At 49.8% G+C, this 25,144-nt stretch overlaps 1 protein-coding gene across 5 annotated transcripts in view; it reads left to right on the top strand.

The window, feature by feature from the left end:
• The first annotated feature begins 11,681 nt into the window (after nt 1-11,681).
• Nucleotides 11,682-25,144, top strand: part of SEMA6A (semaphorin 6A) — a 325,611-nt gene continuing 312,148 nt past the window's right edge. For 2 of the 5 annotated variants that reach the window (XM_078675550.1, XM_078675551.1), the window contains exon 1: nt 11,703-12,104. The gene's annotated coding sequence lies outside the window, so the exon portion shown is untranslated. Of the gene's footprint in view, nt 12,105-25,144 lie in introns of all 5 variants that reach the window. The other 3 variants (XM_078675546.1, XM_078675547.1, XM_078675549.1) reach the window with 3 other exon arrangements.

Below are 25,144 nucleotides of genomic sequence, written 5' to 3'. Positions count from 1 at the left end.
CTACGAATTGGTAGTTTCCGACAAGGACTCATCGAATCTCTGGGGAAGATTTATGAGAGTTCATGGGTTTAGCTAGTCCTTTTGGTGGTAAAACCTGGGACAAAATCATGCAAAGGCATCTTTAGACAGAAATGACTTTGAGGTGATTCAGGATTATTCGACCCTAAGGGCCCTGTAGGACTTGCCCCTTTTTAGTGAAAGTTCTCTAAATGTTTGGCTTTCCCCGTAGACCATTTTCCTGACGTAGAGTTGCCAATCTAGATGGTTGGGGACTTTGCCGCTGCTGATCGGTGTCAAAGTACAAGTGTTCCCTGTGCACAGTATAATGGTAATTGGATGGCCATGATTGGTATGTTTGCTTTACTAGTAAAGTCCCTTTATGTGCACTGTGTGTGCCAGGGCTAGTGATTCAAGGGGCGTGGTGAGGGGAACTCAAGGCTGCAGTGTAGGTCCTGCGCACAGTTTGCTAATTTAGCATGTGTTCCTGATAAGTGCATCCACTTGTCGGGCCTGACTTTCACTTTTCCATACACATTGGGCACCCCTATGGTGGGCCCGGGTAATCCCTGTGCGGGGTGGGGTGTAGGTTAAAGGAAGGACATGTACTAAGGTGTGTGTAATGTCCTGACGGGAAAAAACACTCCATTTGGTTTTCTCTGCTGAAAGGCCATTCTGCCTATGGGATAGACGGGGGGAGGCTGGGTTGAGGTCTTGGCCCAGGGAGGGGTTGAGATGTCTCCTAGCTCTCTGAATGGAAAGAAATCTTACCTCTGCAGCAGTGCACTGTTTTTGACTAAAATTTTATTTGTTTGCAGTTATATGTGGTAAAACTCGAAGGGCTTGCCCTGAGAGTCAGCAACAACATATTCATTTACATTTGGTAGGCACTGGCGATTCATTAATTTGCTCAGACACACTGTACCTTGAGCTGATGCTGAGACTCAAACCTGCTTCCTGAGCTCCAAAGTTAGTGGCTCTCTGGCCATTACGCCACACCCACTCGCACAAGAACCAAAGCGTATAGGCGAGAACAGGGAAAGCGTCGCGGTTAGGTCGCGGGCATTTCATGGACATTTGGGGGTCGTGCGTGGGTGAGAGGTACGTTCTTTGTAGTGGGCTTTTTCCTGGCGGACAGGCTCTGGGGGGTGACGCACTGTGTGGAGGACTTCTCCCTGGGCGCCAGAGAGGACGCACGGTCCCATATCGGTGTGGTCATTCTCCGTAGTGAGCTCGACTCCATGGTCAGGGAGCACGCCCGCCGGAGGACAGGGGGGTCGCAACGCGCGGGGGGGCTGACGAGGAACGGGGACGCAGCCATGTTGGGGGCAGCGGGGTCTGGTAGGTGACTGGGGTGTTGGGGGCACTGCGGCAGGGGTTTTCCTGGCGGATAGGCTCCGGTGTGGGACGCACCATCCGGAGGGCTTCTCTATGGAGGGCACGGCCCCGGTTCAGTGCGGTCATACTTCGTAGGGAGCTCGATTCCGTGGCCTGGAAGCACGCCCCGGGGGTGACGTTGACTGAGGGCATGGCCCTATACAGTTAGTGACAGAGGGCATGGCCCTATGCATTGGTGACGGAGGACAGGGGGGTCACAACGCGCGGGGGGGCTGACGAGGAACGGAGACGCAGCCATGTTGGGGGCAGCAGGGTCTGGTAGGTGACTGGGGTGTTGGGGGCACTGCGGCAGGGGTTTTCCTGGCGGACAGGCTCCGGTGTGGGACGCACCATCCGGAGGGCTTCTCTATGGAGGGCACGGCCCCGGTTCAGTGCGGTCATACTTCGTAGGGAGCTCGATTCCGTGGCCTGGAAGCACGCCCCGGGGGTGACGTTGACTGAGGGCATGGCCCTATACAGTTAGGACAGAGGGCATGGCCCTATGCATTGGTGACGGAGGGCATGGCCCTATGCATTGGTGATGGAGGGCATGGCCCTATGCATTTGGTGACGGAGGGCATGACCCTATGCATTGGTGACGAGGGCATGGCCCTATGCATTGGTGATGAGGGCATGGCCCTATGCATTGGTGACGACGGCATGGCCCTATGCAAGGGTGACGGAGGGCATGGCCCTATGCATTGGTGACGGAGGGCATGGTCCTATACATTGGGGACGGAGGGCATGGCCCTATGCATTGGTGACGGAGGGCATGGCCCCATGCATCGGTGACGGAGGGCATGGCCCTCTGCATTGGTGACAGAGGGCATGGCCCTATGCATTGGTGACGGAGGGCATGGCCCTATGCATTGCTGAAGAGGGCATGGCCCTATGCAAGGGTGACGGAGGGCATGGCCCTATACATTGGTGACGGAGGGCATGGTCCTATACATTGGGGACGGAGGGCATGGCCCTATGCATTGGTGACGGAGGGCATGGCCCCATGCATCGGTGACGGAGGGCATGGCCCTCTGCATTGGTGACAGAGGGCATGGCCCTATGCATTGGTGACGGAGGGCATGGCCCTATGCATTGGTGACGGAGGGCATGGCCCAATGCGTGGTGACGGAGGGCATGGCCCTATACGTTGGTGACGGAGGGCATGACCCTATACGTTGGTGACGGAGGGCATGGCCCTATACGTTGGTGACGGAGGGCAGGCCCTATACGTTGGTGACGGAGGGCATGGCCCTATACAGTGGTGACGGAGGGCATGGCCCTATACGTTGGTGACGGAGGGCATGGCCCTTTACATTGGTGGCGGAGGGCATGGCCCTAGACGTGGTGACGGAGGGCATGGCCCTATACGTGGTGACGGAGGGCATGGCCCTATACATTGGGACGGAGGGCATGGCCCTATGGTTAGGGGGGAGGACCGGCCGGCGGGACGAAGGCATTGACCTGACAGCACGGTGTTTGAAGGGGGTCCGCGGCACGCCATATGGTTGGGGGTGTGTTCCTGCCGGCTGGGACATGCGGCACGTCCCGGGTTTAAGGGAGGGGGAGTGCTAGGGGGGGGTCGAGGACCGTTAGCACATCCCTCGAGTGGCGGTTCTTCCTAATATATGGGTGAAGAGTAGGAGAACTGTTGGATTATCGGGGGGTAGGTCAAGCACAATAAAGTATTTAGCCAGGTGGAGAGGCAAATTGACGTTATGCTAATTGTTACTGTTTGTGGATTGTGGGAATCAGTTAGGGGAGGGGGTGGGGGTGAGTCAGGAAATTACATATTTATGAGGCTTAGATTGTGCGGCGCAGGCCAAGGATGTTATTGTGTAGTACGCACCTGCTTCCAATAAAGCGGCCTTTGTCACACCTACATTGTGTCTCGGGTCGGTGCTTTGCTTCCCCCCCCCCCCTCCCTTTCCCCAATGGGCCCCAATGGGGGTCCTGGGGGGGCGGCCGACCAAAGGGAGGCCTGCCCCGCCCGGGGGAATTTGGGGGCCGGGGAAAGGGGGGGGGTGGAGCTGGCGCCGCCCGGGGACGGGTTTGGGTGTTTTGGTAGCTTTTGGGCTGGGGGTGGGGTTTTGTTGGGCTCCTTTTGGGCTGGATGTTGGTATCCGGCCGGTCACGAGGCAGAGACACCATTTTAAGTGTGGTGTCTCGGCCGCCGGGCGGGGGGTGGCAGATGGACAATTTTTTCCCTCCCTGGGTCATGTTACAGTGGGGGGGGGGCCCTCAAGGGCAGGTATTTCCCTTTTTCGGGGGAGCTAGGGGCGCAGGGGTTTCTGGGCGATGTTTTGTTGGAGGCTGGTGCTAGGGGGTTGTATGATTGGGTGGGGGGTTTCGCATGTCGCTGGAGCAGGTGTGGGGTGCATTCTGCATGTAGGGGCGGTTCTTCCTAATATATGGGTGAAGAGTAGGAGAACTGTTGGATTATCGGGGGGTAGGTCAAGCACAATAAAGTATTTAGCCAGGTGGAGAGGCAAATTGACGTTATGCTAATTGTTACTGTTTGTGGATTGTGGGAATCAGTTAGGGGAGGGGGTGGGGGTGAGTCAGGAAATTACATATTTATGAGGCTTAGATTGTGCGGCGCAGGCCGAGGATGTTATTGTGTAGTACGCACCTGCTTCCAATAAAGCGGCCTTTGTCACACCTACATTGTGTCTCGGGTCGGTGCTTTGCTTCCCCCCCCTCCCTTTCCCCAATGGGCCCCAAAGCGTCCCAAATAATGAGGTGTACACCATAAAAAGTGAGTGAAACAAATGGAGTTACTCACCTAGCGCTCAGCCAGGCGCTTATGGGAAAAAATGGGGAGAAAACAATACCTCATTACTACAGAGCCTGAGCACTACATTTTCAGTACAGGAGGCTCTTTGCACATGGATCCGCTCAGTTCAGCACAGATTCATTTTACTGATCAGTTACTTGAAACTCAATATATTCATTTTTTTAGAAGTCTTCCAATGGGATTAAAGGTTTTGTAAAATGATAACACAGTTCCTGTCTGAGCTACAGCAGCTAAAAGTGATGCACTTATTGGATTTTTCATTTTTAAGATAGTAAGTACTGTGTTTCGTGGAACAGTGTCTGTCTTACCACTTCACCGTTATAAGAAAACATGCGAACGTGGAAGTAAAATGCTGCGCTTGGAGTAAATGTTACGCTTTGTTTGCACTGTGATGAGTTGTTACCTGGTGGGTTACGTGCCGCATGAAATTAAAATATGTTTGGGGGGATGTTATGTTGTGTTTCATTTAATTAATGCATGTAGCTTTAAGGCTCGTGTTAGAGCGAGCTGTTCCATGGAATGCTTTGCTCCTTATGTATTCACATTCTATGAATAGTCAGTTGCAGCCTGACTGAATGCGGTATAGTTGTGTTTCCTGACTGCACCTGTTTATTCTTATAACTTGAATAAACCTTCTTGAAGAATCCTGCCTCCATCCTTACTTTACAAGTGGCGACGATCGGGATCAGGACCGGGATTTTCACGAATTCAACAAAAAAAAAAAAAATATTTTTTTTTTTAACCTCAAGAGGAAATTAACAGGATCGGATTGGATTTTAAGGGATTGAATTTCTCCTTGCCGGTTACCAACGGAACACAAACCTGGTTCGTATATAATTTTAATTACTTTCACCAACACTTACTACGAGTTGCCGTTGAAGGCGCCCTTTGACTGAGAGCGGCGTTCCATGCGCGGTCCTCCGACGCGCAGCCTTCGCGCACCATTGAACGTCATTCACGCATTCCCAGCTATCACGTGATGACGCGGTTGCGCAAGGTCACGTTGCGTGACCCAGCCTAGCGGCCATTTTGAATTGGTCGCGAAGTCTCTCCTTACCTTTTCAAATACCGAGGCAGCAAAAAGGATTATCGAACCAGTGCAAAGTCGCTTATCACAAACATCCAGCGACGCTTCCGTTGAACAAGGAGGAATTGAATAAACAGGTGAGACTGTCGGGGCACTTGATTTACAACCAATATCTTACTACTGGGAAGTGAGGTATTTTAATTTGAAAAGACGATATTAGTGTATGGATTCAGGAGATCAGTCTCAAAGTATCTCAGAAGTAGAAATGGCTCAACAAAGTTTTGTTATCAGCCCTCCACAACCATTTTGGGCTACTGGATCACAACCAGATATGAAATGGGTGGAATGGAAGGAATATTTTAATAATTACATCTGTGCTATAGATGAAAATGCCAAAATGAAACCTGAACAAAAGAAAAGGTTACTCCTACATTCCTTAGGTCCCAAAGGGTTAAAAACATATTCACGAATGCAGAAGTTAATTAATGCCGATTTAAGTGAATTCGACAACGCCATCTCAGATATGGACAGGTATTTTGCACCTAAAGTATGCATAGGTGTGGTAAGACACAAATTCTTCCAAAGGAAACAGAAGAAGGAAGAAGTAGTTGATGAATGGGTGGATGACCTTAAAAAACTTGCTATTGACTGTAAATTTGGAGACTTGCATGATGATTTTATCCGGGACCAACTCGTAATGCACAATGACAATTCTCCAATTCAAGATCGCCTTTGGGTAAATGGGGATGCACCTCTTGACGACGTACTTGCTATAATGAGGAAGTCAGAAATGTCAGGGAGATGCGCCACGGTAATAAAAGATACTGTGAAAGAAACGGACAGAACATCGTCCGCCGTCTTCAGAATTCAAGGAACACCGAAATATCAGAATAAGCAAGTTCCAAACAAAAATTTCAGTCAAATAGTTAAAGGTCAAGGAATGGATAAGATGGAAGATAAAAGATGTTACCGTTGCGGTAGCAAAGAACATATGGCTTATTACAAGTCATGCCCAGCCTTACGTAAAAAGTGCAGTGTTTGCGGTCTTATAGGCCATTTTAGCAAAATGTGTCGCAGGCGTACTAATGTCAAGTGCATATGGAATGATAATGCGTATGCTAGCGGAAGTAGTGAAGATGAGGAAGGTTGTGTGAAAAATGTGAGGGGTGATTACATGTTAAATATTACTGATGAAGCAATGGAGGGCAAACCTATTTGTGAAATTTCCTTAGGAGGCGTCAATGTCAAAGTATATGCAGATTCTGGATCTCCATATACAATTGTCAATGAAGAAGTATGGAAAAAAAAGTTTACACAAAGTATAGGAGATAAGTTAAATGCCTCAGATATCAGTCCTGTGAGTTATACAGGGGAAAGAATTGGCCTTTTGGGTTTCAGATGGCTTACCTTCATATTTAAAGGCAGAATGTCCAGAGGCAAGTTATACATAGCAAAAAAAGGGCCTTCAGTTCTAGGATGGTATGACCAGAAGAATCTTCATATCATTTTAGACCCCAATAGCAAAGAAAAGGTTTTAATCCTAGATGAATGTAGCAAATTAGAGGATATTTTGAAGAGTAAATTCACTAAAGTGGTGAGTGGTCAATTAGGCAAACTTAAAGGTTTTGAGCATAGAATCATGCTCAAAGGTGATGCACAACCCAAAGTGCATAAAGTTAGGCCTATTCCTCTGTTGATAAGAGACGAAGTCAAGAATGAAATTGAAGGTCTCTTAACTAAAGGCATTATCGAAGAAGTAGACTCTTCGGAATGGATTAGTCCAGTGGTCGTAGTGAGGAAGTCTAATGGCAAAATTCGTTTGTGTATTGATTTACGCCATCTTAACCAAAACATTGTTGTTGAACGTTTTCCTTTGCCAAAAATTAACGAGATGGTTTCTTCCTTAAAAGGTGCGACTTGGTTCTCCACAATAGACCTTTCTGCAGCCTACCACCAGGTAGTTTTAGAGCCTAAGTCTAGACACCTAACGGCTTTCATTACACCTTTTGGTTGTTTTCAATTTATTAGGATGCCTTTTGGCCTTGCATCGGCCGCAGCCGTGTTTCAACGGTTAATGCACAAATTATTTGGTAATATGGAAGGAATTTGTTTTTTTCAAGACGATATTTTAATTGCAGGTACTGACAAGAAAGATCATGACACAAAGCTTTGGGAAGTTTTTGACACACTCAATTCGGCTGGTTTAACAGTGGAGTTATCTAAATGCAAATTTGGGGAAAGAAGTGTCTCATACCTTGGTCATGTAATTAGTGAAGAAGGTGTCAGACCAAAGCCTTCATTAGTAGAGAATATAGTTACTTTAACTTCACCCGCATCTAAAGAGGAAATTAAATCGTTTTTGGGCATGGCAGAGTACTGTGCCAAGTTCATTAAAGATTTTTCCTCAAAAATATATAATATTAGATCATTGTTGAAGAAAAATGTTAAATTTGAATGGACCAAAGAGTGTGAGAAAGAGTTTACTGAACTCAAATGGGAGTTACAGAGAGTGAATGCTTTGTCTAGCTTTGACCCCAATCTGAATTGCCTTTTAACAACTGATGCAAGCGACAAAGGTCTGGGCGCAGTCTTGTCGCAGGTAGGAAAGAATGGTAAAGAAAGAATCATCTTGTTTGCATCCAGGGCATTGTCACCAGCAGAAAGCAGATACCCCATTATAGAAAGAGAAGCCTTGGCTTGTGCGTGGGCTTTGGAGCATTTCCGTGCTTTCATTTGGGGAAAAATGGTTGAAATCAGAACGGATCATAGGCCATTAGTCCACATTTTATCCACTGATGGAACTGCAACTGCTTCTGCCAGGTTAGCAAGGATATCAATGCGTATGAAAGAATACATTTACAAGATCACATATGTACCAGGGAAAGATAATGTTGTAGCGGATTGTCTATCAAGGCTTCCTTCTCCACTAGAAAATTGTGTAGATGATCCTTGGGCGAACTTTAGTGTGGCATTGGTACATGATTCTGGTTTCCCAGCCATCAGTAGGGATGATTGGTTAAGAGAACATAATGCAGATGAGGTTTTAGTAGAAGTCTCAAAGTTCATTTGCCAAGGTTGGCCAAAGGAGAAATTTTTGTCAGGCGCTCTAAAGTCAGATGCCCCAATGAAGGTAGCTGCTGACAGGAAATAAATGAAAATGGGGCGCGGCCTGAATAATGGCGACGGTAAAAGGGCGAGAGGAAGCGACAAGTGATGCCACGACCCCTGGTGCTCTGCTGCGCGCTCCTGCAGTGCCAGTCCAAGCCAGAGGGGGCGCGGTGGAGGCATGTTGATGCTGCAGGCAGTGACGCCAGAGAGTACCGCTCCCTCTGCTTTGGCTGCTGCGCTCCCGGCTTGCAGTTCTCGTGTGCAGAGGCATGCGGGTGCCCCTGCCGCCGTGCACAGGGTAGTGAAGTCCCTCTCCCCGCCCAGAGATCTAGCTTCAAGCCGCCGCCTCCGCTGCTGTGGTGACAGCTCCTCTGCATACTTCCCTACCCCAAGCCAGGCGGATAGCTCACCTGGTTGAGCGCAGCAGCGCACGGATTCCAAGTGGGCTCAAGGAAAGGAGGATGTGACCTAACGGCCAGAGCTGCCGACTTTCGAGCCGAGGAACCAGGTTCGAGTCCGGGGTCGGGTCAACATTCTGTGATTCTTGATCTCCTCGTGCCTACCAAAAATCTCCTTGTGAAATGTAACTGGTGCACCTGTAAAGCGCTCCAATACCTTTGGTCGAGTCAGCGCTATATAAAACTGCAAAAAATAAAAGAGGCCATGGAGTGAATGACACGTGAGTCCTATTGCGACAGCGAGGTGTATGGGATACACGTTTCCTTCAATGAAAGCCCCGTGATGCTCGGCGCTTAGAAGTGCGGTATTGTGTGTCAGATAAAACAAGCTACTGTTGTTATTGTTATTAAAGTGAGTAGATCCTTGGAAGCGAGGCTCACCTTACTTACACCCTCTGGAGCAGAGACAGTTCCGCTCAGGTGTGCTCTTTCCGGAACACCCCAAGTCTGTGGCTGATCTCAGAGAAACCTTGCCGGCAATGGGTATTAGTCAACGTGTGTTGTTTTAATTCCAAAGATGTGTGTGTGCATTCGGGGAAGGGGCCATCCCTAAATTTGCGTTCCACGGTCATGCTCACGAGTGATCACAGTGTGTGTAGGCGCTGCCCCCCCACAGAGAGACACACCCCGGGGAATGGATGCGCTGCTTCTATGAGACTTGACTGTGACTTGACTGTGTTGTGCGTATAAGATCGGACTCTCTGTACTTTGAAAATAGAGAAAGTAAACATGAAAGTCAGACTTGCATGGAAATGGAACCCTTCTTGAACACCGGTGACGCGACTCTGCACGTGTGTTTTCAGCAGCCGCTGCCATGTGTGACCCCCGGCACAAAAGCGGACAAATCTTGCTGTTCTACCTACACCTTGTTGTCCGGCGCCCCTGGATGTAATAGAGGATTCTGCTCCATGCATTTCAAATGAGTTTTGGAATATGCTAAGTTCTGACCTTAAAAATGCTCCATGTTTCTACTTTCTAATCAGCCTCGGGGTCTGTTTGCCTCCGGGTCGATAAAGTGCTCACAGCATGTATACAATATGGTGTTGTTGGACCGCGGTCTCATCATTCATAGGCAGAATAAGAATGTGTCATAGACGCGCATAATTTGGAGATAATAGCAAATATACAGCAAACGTTAAAATAACCAGAAAACTTGGAGCGAGCGCGTCGCCCCTTTCTCCGCTGTCCGGTCCCGTCACCCACTCCTTTATTCATTTCCTCTCTTCCTAAAAATTAGCCTGGACCCCTCCAGCACCAGCATCAACGTGTGGCGGTGCAACAGTCACGCTGTTAAAGCCCGCTCAGTGACTGACTCAGCAGTCTCTCCCCTTCAGCTTAACGAGAAGGGATGATGTAGCGCCTAGGAAGGCACGCCCTGTGGTCTACAGCGCCCCTGCCTCCCGTCCGGTGAGGTTCCAGGCCTGGATTGCATCTTGGCTGCTCATGCTGCTTGCTGCCCAAGGCAGAGCACCCCCTTCACCCCTCCCTCCCCTCATCCACGGTGTCTACGGCCAGCGCCGCAGCGCCCCTGCCTCCCGTCCGGTGAGATCCAGGCCGGGATTCCATCTTGGCTGCTCGTGCTGCTTGCAGCAGGCAGAGCAGCCCTCGCCCCTGCCCCCGGTGTCTCCAGCCTGCTCCGCAGCACCCCTGCCTCCCATTGTCTCCTACGCCTCGGTGCCTCGCTGGACTGACGCACGCTTCCTTCCCGGACCTTTTTGTTCTGTAAAACCATCAGAAATGACTGTGCATGCGAAATCCGTGCATTATTTACATATCTGATGATAGCAATACACTCACACCCGCATTGTTACGTATACAAACGTGACTATAATTACAATCTCATATTAATTAGAGTACAGATGATCTGTTCATTCCATTTACCAAAGTATTTATAATCTGCACATTTCCGTGTTGCTAAATATGTCACTCGTGCACTTTTGTCCCACCCTACGTAAACGTGCGTGCGCCTGGATTCCTTTCAAATCGTGTGCTACTTTTAATGTGTGCGCGTTTTGCTTTCTTTATTATGCGTATTGTTGCTATGTAAGTCTTTGCGTGCACTCTTTTCTTTTCCGTGTACATGTCGCTGTCCGTGCCTTCAATTTGTTCCTAATATAATGCAAGTTATGGCTGTGGGTGTAAACTCCTTTCTTGTCCATGTTAATAGTGTGCGTGCATTCCTTTTTTCTCCCACGTAGGTTTTGCTGTGCGTGCTCGTGTACTCCTTTCTCTTCCTTGTGGGTTGTTGCGCTGCCTGCTCGCGCGCTCCTTTCACTAACATGTGCAGGGGGCGTAACTTTCATGTGTGCATCAGGTGCAGTGGCGCCGGGACTTAGAGGCCCGAGGGGCTCATCGAACCCTGATAATTGCCGTATTTCACAGTTCGGCCAGAGGGGTCTACTTTCTTCCTTGCACTAGGACCCGTGACATTCGCTGCCCAGTTGTGTTGCTGCGGTGTGTGCACCCCTTTTATTCTCCCATATAGGTGGTTTGTTGTGCATATGCGTGTACTCCTCCTTTCTTTCCCAAGTACAGTATTAGCGTGCATACTTTGCAGATTGTTCTTTCTCTCCCGAGTAGGTTTTAGCTGTGCGTGCATTTCTATCTTTTTCTTCCATGTGAGTTGTTGTTGTGTGGCCGCCCATGCCGCGTTTTGCTTTCGCTCTCACAAAGGTTGTCTGCACGGTTGCTGTTTCCATGTTTTGCCCGCTGCCTCTTCCTGCCCCCTTCCTTCTCTCCCTCCCAGGCTGGCTGCGGGTGCACTCCCTCCCCACAGATCCGGTCCTGGTTTCCCCTCATCTCCCCGGCGCGCTCCCGCGCAGGGCGGCGCTGGCAGGGGAGGCTGGCCGGTGGGCAGGAGGAGGCGGTGCCCGGCGGGCGGGGGGCGGACGGGGGGCCGGGCTTCGCGCTCCGCTCCTCGGCGCTCAGTGCGATGCCCAGCAGCTTGGACTAGGAGTCAGTCAGATCCACGCTCTCCTGCCCCCTCCGGAGCCGGACCTCAGCACGGGACCCGCACGCACCCCACGGCACACGCACCCCGGAGCCCGCCCGCCTGAGTGGAGCCCTGTGGAATTTGCTTTTGGAGGAAAGAGTTGCTGGAGTCTTTTGATTGCCCTGGTTGGTCCCTCCTAGCACGCACCCCCTGGAGAGGAGAGCGCAGCGGACGAGTCCTGGCCGACGCCCGCGGCACCGAGCACACGAGCACATGAGGAGTGATGACAAAGGTTTGCAGAGGCGAGAGCGCTGCCGGAGACCCCCGCCCAGAGAGCGCCCCTCTCACGGATTACTGATGGGACACTGCGTCGGCTAGTCCTGCTGCCAGCTGCCCCTACATGAGCACAAGGTATGCCCACGCCTCGACTCTCGTGGCTGCGCGGAGCAGGTGGCTGGCGCGTGTGCATCCGAGGGGGTGATGGTTGGTGCACGGCGTTCCATGGGTGTGTGGGGACCGCCTCTCCCCGGGGCGCCTGGTGCGCGCCTGCCCTGCTGCGCATGCCACCCGGGGCATCAGATGGTCCTTGTTCCTTTGCCCCCATCACTCGTGCTTCTCTGGGGTTGCACGAGGGGCGAGCCAGAGAAGTCAGATTCTCTGTTTCCCCTGGTAATGTTGTTGGTTTCAAGCACGCTGGGGCGGCACCAAACCCCTGAGTGGGCTCTAAACATAACATGGCTCTGCCTCTTGGTTGTGGCGCTGCTCTGGCTGTTTTCCGCTGTCCTCTTGTTCTGCCTGTATTGATGTTGCTGTTTTCATTCTACCGGCTGGAGTTTGCAGTTGTTTCACCTTTATTAGAGTAGCCTGTTGTCATTTTTTCTTCACTGGTGTATGTCTGGGTGGCTGGACTATGGGGGTTATCAGTATTTGGCGGGTTTTCTGTGATTTTTCTCCCGGGTTATTTTCTGGCTGTTGTCGATGATGCCTGGCCGTTTCTTATCTTGAGGTGGCCCATTTTCTTTGCTGGTATCTGCTCCAATTCCTTTGCCCTGGTTTATTGACAGCAATTCGCCTGGGCTGCTGACTAATACTTGCCAGTTTATTGGGGGTCGGTTTGCCAAGCAATTCAAGCTCAGGTTTCCTTAATTAGCTAAAACTACCTGTTTTTTTTTTTACTTGAGGCTGCTTGGTTGCTCTTGTAAGGTTTGCCTCGTTTTCATGGCCCGTGATAGTTACTTTTTTGGGTGTTCAGGTCTCATTTTCTTATCTGCGATGTGTGGTTACTTTGGTGGGTTGCCCATATTCATTCAATGGTGTTTGTTTTCCTGCTTTCTTTACCATCATAGTCTTGCTTCCCTCTGCAATTTTTTTTTGCTCCTCATGAGATACCAGATTTATTGGCCAGGCATAGCCCAGTTTCTTGTCTGATGATTGCTTGGATTTTTTTCATGGGTGTCTCTTGCTTGGGTATCTGAGCTCATGGTTGCCCGTCCAGTTTGGCTGCTGGTTTGCACCGTTTCTTGTGTGGTATTTCTCCCAGCTTCTAATCTGGCGCCCGCATGTGTGTTTCCAACTGGCATTGCTGGTTTACTTGGCAGAGGGTTGTCAGTGTCTTTTGGCCAGGGATTCTTTGGCACTCCTGGCTGGGTGATTTCATGGCTTTCTCAGCCTGGGTTCCCTTGTGTTCTTTGCTTAAGTTTCTTGGCTGAGGTTTCACCAGATTTCTTGGCAGGTGTTTCTCTGATTTCTTGGCCGGTGTACTTCAGTTTATTGGGTGGTATTTTCCCAGATCCTTTTGGCTTGTGGTTGCCTAGATTTCTTGGCCTGCATTTACCCTGTTTTTGGCTGGGGTTTGCTGGGGTGTCTTGGCTGCGTCAGCCTGGTTTTTCTTGCTTTGGGTTTTCATGGCTTGTGATTACCAGGGTTTCTTGGCTGGAGTATGCCAATGGTTGTAGGCTGACGCATGCTTGAGTATTTTTGTCCGAGGACCCTGCAGGTTTATTGAGTGTGGGTTGGGTGAGTTGTCCAGATTGTCCGGACGTGACTGTTTCTTTTCGCTTAGGATCGTCTTGTCCGATCTCAATTTTAGGTTTTTGCTGGGTTCTGCGGGGGATTCTTGGATTAAGTTGACGCAGGTTTATTACTTGGCGATTCCCCAGGATATTGGCTTGAGATTTGCCCATTTTGTGACTGAGATGGTCCGGTTTCTCGATTGGGACTGCTTCAGTTTTTCACCTGGGTGGTTGCCTGGTTTTCCTGCCTAGTACTTGTTGGTGGTGCTTCTCTTGTGTTTTGGGGCGGGTTGGTCTGTGTTAAAGTCGCAGGGCAGTAGCTGCTCTTCGGCCCCGTCTGAGGCTGGGAAGTGGAGCACCCCCGAGCAGGAGACAGTCCAGGGTCGGTGAGGACCAGCAAACACTCCTTCCTTCCTTCCCTTGAAAACATGCCTTTCCCACGCCCAGCCTCCGCCTGAACCCTGACTCGGTGCCCCGTGTCCCCTCTCGGAGAGGGGAGGGTGTGTTATCATGTCCAAACCAGCTTGATTGACAAGTGGTGGGAAGTGCGTGTTGTTCATACCCCCTGCACTCCAAGGAGCGTGCACAGGGACAGAGACATAAAATCACTTTTCTTGAGGGGCGGCGAGGCAGCAGTGGCAGGTGGCAGCCGAGAGGGGTGTTATAGGGTGCGTGCTTTCCGCGGTAATTGGGGGGAGGGTCTTAACAGGATTCTGGTCGGGGTGACTGGGGCAGAGGGTGTGTGTGGATTCCTGCTGTCCTGGGGCCCTCGACCCCAGCTAGGGTGGAAGGGGGGGCATGAGTGTCTGCGACTTTCACAGGGGCGGCCGCTGCGTCCTTGCTGGTCTGCGTCCGCCGTGCGCAGGGGGCTGAGGCTGGCATACCCGGCTGTGCGCATAGCGAAAGCGCGCAAAGTTGGCGCTATCCATAAAATGTGCTGCGTCAGCCAGGTAGCGGCTCCGGCTTTCGGGACTGATGTGCATGGTCCGGGGGCGTATTTATCAGTGTGCGTTGTAAGTTCAGCAAACCCGGGGCTCTTCTGCGGTGCCATTGAGCTCTCTTCATGGGCAGAGCGTGCCAGGTCCCTGGTATAGACCGCCGCCTCATGCGCGAGGCTATGGCACGGCGGTGATTGACAGGTGAGTGTGTGATTCATGGGAGGCGCTGGGGCTGGTTGTGGACACATACATGTCTGGGAGGTTGCCGCATAGTTTGTGGAAAGAGCTGCAAGGAGACAGGCTCTCAGAGTTGCCAGGGCGCCCCGAGGAGGGTTAATCACCCGTCTCTCCCCTGGTCTCACCCCTGGCGCCTCAGCCCCTCCGGAGCCCACAGAGGCCCATTGAGTGCCGACCCTAATTGGTGTGCGCCCACCGCTTCTCACCGGCGTCTCCAAGCACTAATTGGACCGGTCCCCCCCTTTCCTCGCTGCCTTGGTAATTAATTTGTGCGCTTTCGAAGCAATTGATCCAGATTTAGGATGCACTGAGGGGGGGCTTTTAAGTACCGTACCCGTCCTGGATGGGGCTGCTGGACCATCACAGGGCACCTCCCCGGCCAAGCAGTTAGTTAAGTGCACTCAAGTGGACGGCTTTCAGCTTTATTTTTACTTTAAACAAACATTCTGCAGCGACCCCAGCACTGGGTTCAGAGCTCTTGACTGGGCGTTTCCCAGTCTCCGAGGGCTCTCGGTCCTGGTGTGAGTTTCTAGAGGGTACCACAACACACACACAAACCGAGCTTTTTGTTCCTTCGGTTATTTCGTACTTTGGGTGAATTTCACGTGGCTCGTGGTTACTGTCCAGAGCACACCTGTGCAGGCGGTGCGCTGTGTATTGGAAGAGCCTGTTTCGTTTTACTTCCTTTGACTGCAGGGAACTACAACCTGCCCCAGAGCTGAGCCTACAGACCGTTTATTACAAGTAGACCGAATGTATTTAATTGTCTTCACAGGTGTGAAAGGTGTTGCCAAAATAAACGCTTAAAGTACATGCTGTGGCACAGCCTCTCCCGTGGTGGTCACATTTGTTCTCGGTTTCTTTCGAAGCACTTTTTATGCATTGTCTCTAGTTAGTGACGTAATTTGCTGCCCCTCCCCCTGACCTCCCACCCTGTGCACGGTAAGCCTCCTAGAATGATGCTCAGTGTTTACTTCACTTCAGTGCTTGAAATGGGAAAACAGAAGTGCAGGTACTCTGTAGCAGACTCGGAGTACCTGCTTGTTTCTGAGAAGGGCCGGTACTCTCCAATTAAAAGTGTTAAGTCTCTCTTGAGAAGTGCCGGTACCCTCCCTCTCAAAATAAAAAATTGCCGGTACTTCGTACTGGGTAGTACCGGCCCATTTAAAGCCCTGTTTCCTTTGTGCCAGTGAGGACTGTGCCTCCTTGCAGTGTGTCCGGGGTAGGTGCTCTGTAGGTCTGTGTGGGTGGCACTGTGTGGAGGGCAGTCTCCCGGGCTCGTGGTTGGCAGATACCATCTCGGTTTGTGCTCGGATCTTTGTTGGCCAGCTTCAGTTTTTTAGTCTGTATGTGCACGGTGTTTGTCTGCGCTGTGGGGTTTTTACCACAGTGGGGGATTGTGCACAATTAAGGTTTCGTTCCAGTGAGATGCACCGTGTTAGAGTGTTGTGCGGCACAGGTGCGTCTCCCAACACATCACTGCGCGGTGTTTCCCTTGGGCCTGACCTGGGTCCGCCTGGACCTGTGCTGGAAGTTCTGTCTGCTCGCTGCCCCTGAAGGGATTCGTGAAAGTGTGTGTGTGGGGTGGGGGCTCTCCAAAAGAGGGGTGGATGTAGTAAAGTCAGAGGGACACTGCCCAATTATTCTCTGTTGCTTTAAACCAGGGCCTAGAACAAAAATGACAACACTCCCCCTTCAATCCTCCCCCCCCCCCCACACACACACACACATACTCGAATCATTAATTATGGGACCATTGTAGAACGTAGCCTATATGCAAGAAGCCCTTGGGCTGGAGGGGCGGTGGATAAAGAGGCCGGCCTCCCTGCGTCCCAGAAGCCCGCTAGGCACCCCCAGGTTGTGTTGGCAGCCACATAAATCATGGCTGCGCTGTTATTGGGACTTTCTGCACCATGCTGCTTCCCTTCCCCTTCTCCCGGGCCGCAGCAGCCTGGCATCAAAGGGCTGCCAGCTTACTCATTAACCCAGTTTTAAATACCAAGGCGGAACACAGTCTCCAGACGTTATCCGAAAGCATCTTCGCAGGAACCCACGCATGCGCACCACGGCTTGTAGTTTGGTCGGCGCGTTCCTTATCTTCGGGCGGATGCTATCGGTTCTTCAGAGCCTGGAAAGGTTTGATCCAGTTCCAGGCACTTGCTCGTTGTTTGATTGTTAGGATGCCAATATTACACCTCGCGTGGGGTACAAGCGGTTGCAATGCCTCGCTCTCAAAGAATGCTGCTCTGTGCCTGGCTCCGTGCGTGCTCCGGGGGTTGCAGGTTAACCCAGGGCCGGCCGTTTCGGATCAGCTACCCACGTGCACGCGCTCCCAGGGCCTCGCGGTGTTTCAGGAATCTTTGTTATGATCAGATAATCTCCCAAAACAAGAGCAGACCTGCGCGCCAGCCTGCGGCCGGGCTACGCTGCCCCAGCTCACCACTGTGAGAGCGAGATGCGAGCAGCCAGGAACGGCCTTTCAGAATTGGTTAAAAGGAGGAGCGGTAGTGTGAACGGGGGTGAGTTTCAATGACACTCAAGCACAGCACACAAGGAGTTTTAAAACCTAGCTAAAAGTTGGGGGTGATGCAAAGGCTCCAGTTTCTGTAAGAGGGGCTACATCTGGACAAGAAAACACGTGGTCTAATGTCTACCATCAACCACCTCTTTTGGGGCGAGGCAAAGGTTTCTTCTCCCGCGTTTGTGCCAGAAATTGGCAGCTTTTCAATTTCTCCCAACGATCTTTGAAAGCTTGTCTTTGCCTTGCAGCTCTCTGTAAGCACTCGAGGGCATCTGATAGTGTATATTTATTTATTTGGGATATTTTTTCGAGCTCACCTGGCCTCTTTCGGTAACTACAGATCTCCAGAAGTTTTTTTTTATGAAAGCGTGACTTGGTCACTCAGCGAGTTGGCAGTTATAGTCCATGTTCCCTGGCTACCCCTCTCCTGCTCAGAGTGTTGCGTTGCATTATCAACAAAGCGCCCTCACAGGTTTTGTGAGCGCGAAGCGCTGTCTGGCACCTCATTTGGTGTCTCTCAAAGGAATGGCTGACCATATATATGGCGTCTGCGTTGTTGCCGTGTGGGTACCATTGGCCGCCTGTGCCATAGGGGACAATATTTAAATATGCTGCCCCCTGACAACCTGCCTGACTGCTCACGTGCGCAAGGCCCAATGTTATTTAATGCATATATTTATGTTTCTACAAATGCATTCGACAAGTACCTGTCTGCCGGTTGTAAAAACAAGCCAATGATGCTGTATATGTCCCCCTTCCCCAACCCAGACACAGGTTCCTAGATACACACACGTGGGGGCTGAAGTGGCACCACGTGTGGGGGTGTGCGCCCAATCCTCGCCTGTGCACTGAGGCCATGTCCAGCCTGGGTGCTGCCACCCCGTGATTCGACCCCGGAGGGGGAGGGAGCACGCCAGGGCTGCGGAGAGCACACGGTGGGCAGGAATGCGCGCTGGCACCAGAGCAGAGATAAGGGCGCAGCGCGGCGCGGGCGCCGCGCCTCCTCTTCTAGGTCGAGGGCAGCTCCCCCAGCCCGGGAGGGGGAGGCCGGGGCAGGGCGGGACCTCCATTGATAACCAGACAGCAGATTAATGAGCGCGGCTCAGTCCGCCCGTGGTGTGAAAGGGCTGCGAGTGATGGCGAATTTGTTTGTGTGCATGTTTTGGGATTCGGGAGGGGGCTCCGCGCCCACCCCCGTGCTGTTGTCCGAGGAGTGACAAGGAGCAGGGACATTCAACGCTGACAGACGTGAGGTTGGGGTGAACTCGCCTCAGCCGTGTGCCCGCCGGCGTCCTTCTTCCATCAGTGTGACAACAATGGGAGCCGTGGGCTGAGGGGCGCGGGGCCTCCGTCGAGGGTGGGCGCCTGCAGATTCCCAGTGCCACCAGCAGGGCAGCCGAGGTTGGTTCGGGGCTGAATCCCGCCCGGCGCCAGGTGCTGGCACGGACTGTGCTTCCGAAGTGCAGGGTTTGGTCATTCTTGGGAGTGATGGCTCATGGACGCGCCTCCGCCCTTCCAGGAGCTCAGCGCTCTCTCACCTCAGGTGTGTGCTGGTGTGTTATTGCTTATTCAAAGTATGTCACAATGTGCAAGACACGCCATTGCGCTGACCTGTAAAATATACATTCTTTGGCTCCACGTCCAGCTGGAAGTACGAAGTACTAAATGTGTGATCTTGATGGCACCAGATCTTTGAGTGGCAAGTCCCAGAGGTACTTGACCAAACACTGTCCAATCGGTCAAGCTACCTCGACTCCAGCACTGCCATATAGGGGGCGCGTGGTGGGCCTGGCCCTTCTTTGAGGCCTTCCCCCGCCACTGTGAACAGCTGATTCTTCCCCCAGCCCTAGGGATGGCCATCAATGTGCCCAGGTTCACATGAAAATAAAAAAACATGGCCACTTGGTTCATAATTCCCAGTAGAGTATCATTGTCATGGGTCATTTTTATGTCCAGACACCTATGAGTGATGGAGCACTGTATGAAACACACGCGTAAACCGATGGACGCGGGCTCTGGCGGGTCAGCTGACCTCACTTTGCATTCTGTTTCTAAGAATTGCCTTTAGAAATGCTGGACTACAACAATGGTAATAGACGTGAGTAGACTGCGATCGTGACTTCTGGCCTCCCCCAAAGCCCATGTTACGGGTAATGCATTGGCCTAGGGTGCTGCTGCGGATGTACCATGGGATGATCGGTATGACCCTGTATGGTATCATGAGTCCAGTTACAAGAGCAGTCCCAGTGCATGTTAGAATCTCGCTGCGGAGGCAATGCATTACACAGGGGGACAATTTGTAATGATGCAGCTCTTCTAGCTTGGCACATTGGTTACATAACACAATTGATTGTCTGCTTTCTGAATGTTCAAACCCAAACTTTGTGCCATGTCCACTTGAGGACTGAAGATCGGTCTGCGTAGAGACCATGGCTGGAGGATGTGTTGTTTACTGGTTCTGAGGTTCTGGCCTTCCTGGCGTATCCTTCTGAGTTTGTTTTCCATCGCTGGGTGGTATGGGTGATGACCCAGTGTGCTGAAATGACTCAATAACATAGTTTGTCAGTTGATATCTTACGCTCACCTACATTGGTGTGATTTCCCCTTCCACATTATACAATGGCATCGATGGGTGGTGTCTTGAGGAAGTACTGTTGCCCTAAAAGACTTTGAGAGCTCTACTTTAGGGGCATCCGCCACAATATAAAGGGGCACACCCCTGGGACCAATGCCCATACTTGCCTTTAGAGAAATGATGATAACTTGGCTGTCCCGCGCGTCTAAGTAAAACAAATGTCCTGTCAATAAGGCATGGGTTTGGGTCCAGTACAGGGGAGTAGGGTGTGTAGTGGACTACCAGCCTGCCATGCACATGTTACAAGGCTGTGCCTTGGGTTTGAAAAGTTTCAATTGTTGTCCTTTCTTATCTCAAGGCAAGCCCTGCACTGATAGCTGGGTGAGATCCTGATTCCTTTGATCTAGGCTCCTGGACTGGGACTGTTTGTCAAGTTCCAGTTTGCACAGGCCTTCCAGATATAAAATGTATGTAGCTCGTACATGATATTTTGGATTTACACTGACCAACTACAGTCTGTGCGGCAGCCGTAGGTTGTGTTAAAGTTACAGAGCTTGCCCATATTTATGGCATCACAGGGTCTGTCACTGGCTCATGACGTGCCACAGCCTTGTGTCTATATCAATACACACAACCTACAACTTCTACCAAATGTAAGGCACACCACTCATTGCATACATTGTCCTTGAAAATTGTGGAAGGCTGATCAGCCCTAGTGAACGATGTCAGTTTGAATGGTAATAATTTGTGTTCCATTAAATTAACTTTAAAACCTGTGTAAACACAAGCGAAACAAATAGGGGAATATATTTGAGTATATTTTATTTGAACAAGGCAGCAATACTTTTCCATCTGTGAACCCAGGATCTGGTACAACAACTCCTTGTCCATCCGGACTGCAAAGCTGTAGACTCACCTCTTTAAAGGACACTACATTACAATGCATTAACGTCTATAACCCTGCTACTGGTCCTATCACTCGTTGTCTCCCCACTGCTTATGGCTAGGTTTCGTGCTATAGAAATACCACAGACCTACATACCTATGGAACCATCAACATTGTGTTTCAATATCTGTGTGTGTTATACAACACTGCATACCGATTTTTATTTCCCTCAGTCTGTTGTGGATATGCTATAAATCTGACTGGATTGTACTTTTCAATGGGGCTCGTCCCTAATGTCCAATGCCTTTTTAGGTCTAGTGTTATTTAAGGCCTTTCGATTTTACTAAAATGATATCTAGAATATACATCTAGAGGCTTTTTAGGCAGCCTTCTTCAGCCATTGGTCTGGTGTTCTGTCATTTATATTTGGCTACTACATTACGCAATGGTCAGCCCACTTCAGCCATTGGATAACTTCACTGTGATTGACGGCATTCTGCTGTTTCAATAGCAGCACATGCTCATACAAAGTAGTTCCCTTCAGTGCCTGGGACTACCATGGCAATGAGTGCTTTTTGCTTTTAGACAATTTTTTTATATATTGGAGAGGGACCACTAGCTCCCTCAACAATAAAGTTTTACAAAAACCTTGACAAAGCAAGCACTGAAAAGTGCTGGCAACTAATTCCAGATCTGTTGGATTTTGCCTATGCTTGTTTTATAATTGACAACAACCCTAAAAAACATTAGCACCCTGATAAGCCACATCTCACTCTTGGACATCCATTAGGATTCTAGTGCTTGGTGAAGACCACACCTCTCCCCTCACTCTCTACATATTTCCCCACCTATCCTCGCAATCATATTTTCTATCTCTACGCCTCACCCGCCTTGTGAAAAACTTTCTGTGGCATAAAGTGCTATACAAATAGCGAACATAACTCAGCAGTGTAGTAGCACAGCATTTCGCAATTTGATGAAGGGAGGGGCGTGAATACTAATATTTGGTGTTAAATTGTTTACTGGTGCATGAATTGATAAAGCCAGGGAGCTAGCTACAGGGGACTAATGGTTTCCACAAATGTAAAATGTGTGCTCATAGTTACCACCAGTGAATTCATGACACCCTTCAATGCCAAACCCTGTAGAATAAAGGGGTCATTTCACTGCAAAATTGAGTTTGCAGTTTATGTACTGTCATGTGAGTGTGGCCTGCAGTACATAGGCAGCTTATGTTTACAAATTCAACAAATTAACCTATGAGCAGTAAAAAAAACAAAGATTTGGTGTATCCAATGGCCCGACATATCCATTAGCTGCATAATAGCAATCCTAAATGCTTTATTTAAGTTACTTCATAATTAATGCTGTCCAAGAAAGCCTATGGGGGCAATCGAAGATGAGCATTAACACAGCTGGAAAATAGGTACATCGTCAACCTGGATACCAAATTTCATAACTGGTCGAATACTGAAGAGGAATTTTATTCATTTCTGAGAATACTAATCATTTGATTAATGTCCCTCAGCTAACAATAATCTCAGTAGAGTCCATGGCCAAACTGAACGTGTGGGTAATGGGTCACTTTGTGATAATTTTAATGATTTGGCGCAATATGAATGAGTAGAACGTTCCCCACGAGAAAAAAATCTTCAATGTAGGGGCAGCACGTTTTGTCTATTTATGGCGTGCATTGTTGATGAATTTAAATGTGGAATTGAATATTATGTGCTAAGGATTTAGTGTATTTAGTTAGTTTAGGTCTTGAAATTATGGATTACGTCACCTACATGGGCTCAATTATGTATCTAGAATCTATACATATCCATACAAGAGTATTCAGTGACTGCTACGTGCAGTATATAAATGATTGGGAAATCTGCATAAGTATATGTAAAAATGTAATGATAGAATTTACATGCACATTCCAAAACTGTAAATATGAGATTTCAGCCACTTTGCAGAATTGTGACCCAAGTATGCAAATTGTGTAATATCAAGTTAGAGCGGCCTTGTATTTTGAATGTATTTAAGTGGCCGCAAAAGTTAATGCATAATCATGAATCAATCAATTCAGGGTTGGTGGCACACAGTTTCGGTTTATTTGAAATTCAATTTTATTTATTTTTCTTTAAAAAAATGTACGTTTTAATTCTGTATATTCAAAGTCTGACAGAAAAAAAGACTATGTAATTTAGTCTTTTGTTATTGTAATGGATTACATGGGCGCTATCTGAGAATGTGGAACACGGTGCCGCGTGTATGTGAGCATGGTCGCTCTGTGACCGAAACATGTTATGGCAGATTGTGCTTAATAAACTTGTCTGGAAACAACTGAGCTGGTAGACGTTATTCCCAAAATGGTTAGGACTGAGCTTCGCAACAGTGTATGGCTGGATGGTGGACACAGCAATTTTAAATGCCAATGGGGCGGTCGTCTTTACATATACCATATTACCTACACCCCCAGTGGCTCATGCACATCCTTTTGTCCAGCCCTACTGTCCCTATGATAAGTTGCTTCCTACGAAATGGTAACTGATCACATAAGTATGTCCATCCTAAAAGGGTCATTTCAATACCCAATGCCTCTGACTATGCATGGACTTATTGCAGCTATGGGTATGAAGCTTCCACTTTACACATCTCACTTTGTGCCCATGTGTTGGCAGTTTCCCAACACCCCTAGTCTGTGAAACCTGTCAGTGGCATCTATTGAGGGTCTGTTTATCTCCCATTAGCGTCTGTTGGAAACACTGTCATGGTGGGCACCACATGGTAAGAAGACCTCTGTTCCCAGTAGAGGCCTGCTCAGGGCGTGCTGCTGGTGCCTGCCTTTCTTTAAAGCTCCTCGAAGCCATCTCTAGCAGAGGAACGCCAGAGAGCTTTTATTGCATAATATTTGCGCATGTTGGACATAGTGAGCCCAGAGTGGGCTCTTGGGTCTCAAACCTTCAGGCTGTCTCTTGGCATTAAAGGTGCTTGCCGCCTCCCGCCTCTCTGTACCCCTTCCCTCGCGCTGGGCCCCTCCTCCTCTGCTCCCCCCGCCCCACTGTTGTCAAACAAAGGACGCGCCAATTGTCTTGTCTCTGTGGCCCCCCCGTCGCTGCCTCCAATACAGCCGCCATTGTCCCCGCATTGAATGGTGACAGCTGCCGGCCTGCCTCTGTCACACACCAGCCGCACACAAAGGCAGCCATCACTGGCGCTCCACACACAGCCTAAAGAGGGATTAATTGCTATTTGAAAATGTTGTTTTTAAATACCAAACGTTTTGACACCTTTGTCGCGCGCTTCCAAACTCACAGCGGCTTTAATCATATATTCATCCGTGGTCCATGAATGGGTGCCCCCTGCGCGCAGGCTTGGTGGCGCATATGATTTTAGGCCCAAGGTGACGACACACCGCGTGCACACACGTGTGCCATACAGACTGATAGACCTTGCGGTCAGTAGAGCCAGTTTGCTGCCTGGTACGCTCAGTGTGCTGGTTGCAGCAGCCCAGACCCATAGAGAGCTAGCTGCATGTCAGGTTATATGGTTGCATACAAATATATTGTGTGACATAAATATTGTGTCAAAGTGTCACTTACTATTGTCACGTTGGACGCAGATTTCCATTATTAACTTAAGTGGGGCAGTATTTTAGTAGCTGATATGAAGGACATGATCGATGGGGCGAGAATAAGATTATCTCCGGGTACCACACCCGTAGATCATGTAATACCAACAAAGCGCTGCCATCCGGGCCTAATTTCAGACCTGGCTTTGTAAGTGTTATAATTCCTTGCGGTCTACATTTGGAAATTTAGACGTCAGTCTGCTTAGCTACACCATCAACAGCGCGGTAAGGGTTTGAGGGTGGAGCCCACTGTCGAAGAAGCGACACGAGTTCATGTATTTAAAAAGTTTTTTATAGCACTAACATGACCCATGAGGGTATCGGAGCACTTTACACATGTTCAGAGAGCAAGGACATATGGAAACAAGTAAGACTCTCAAGAAATTGTGGAGATCACCACAAGAGATAGAAGCCGCCTCGCGTCCTCCTGGTGTATGTAGTGCATGCGAAGCAGTCAATGCAGTGACCCTACTACACATTCATAGTGACCTGGAGGGCAGTAGGCGGCAATGGAACACTGCATTAATGCCGAAGGATGTTAGCATAGGAGGTGGACCTAGAAACCCCTGTTGACTTACTCCAGGATCTTCAAGTAGGTGTTGCTCTCAGAATAGAAAGAAAGAAGCCACCTAGCGATGCTAAGCTACAGGTTCGAGGGCA

Source organism: Lissotriton helveticus, chromosome 2_1 (assembly GCF_964261635.1).
Source record: "Lissotriton helveticus chromosome 2_1, aLisHel1.1, whole genome shotgun sequence".
In the NCBI taxonomy this organism is placed as follows: Eukaryota; Metazoa; Chordata; class Amphibia; order Caudata; family Salamandridae; genus Lissotriton; species Lissotriton helveticus.
This window is presented reverse-complemented; position numbering and strand designations above follow the sequence as displayed.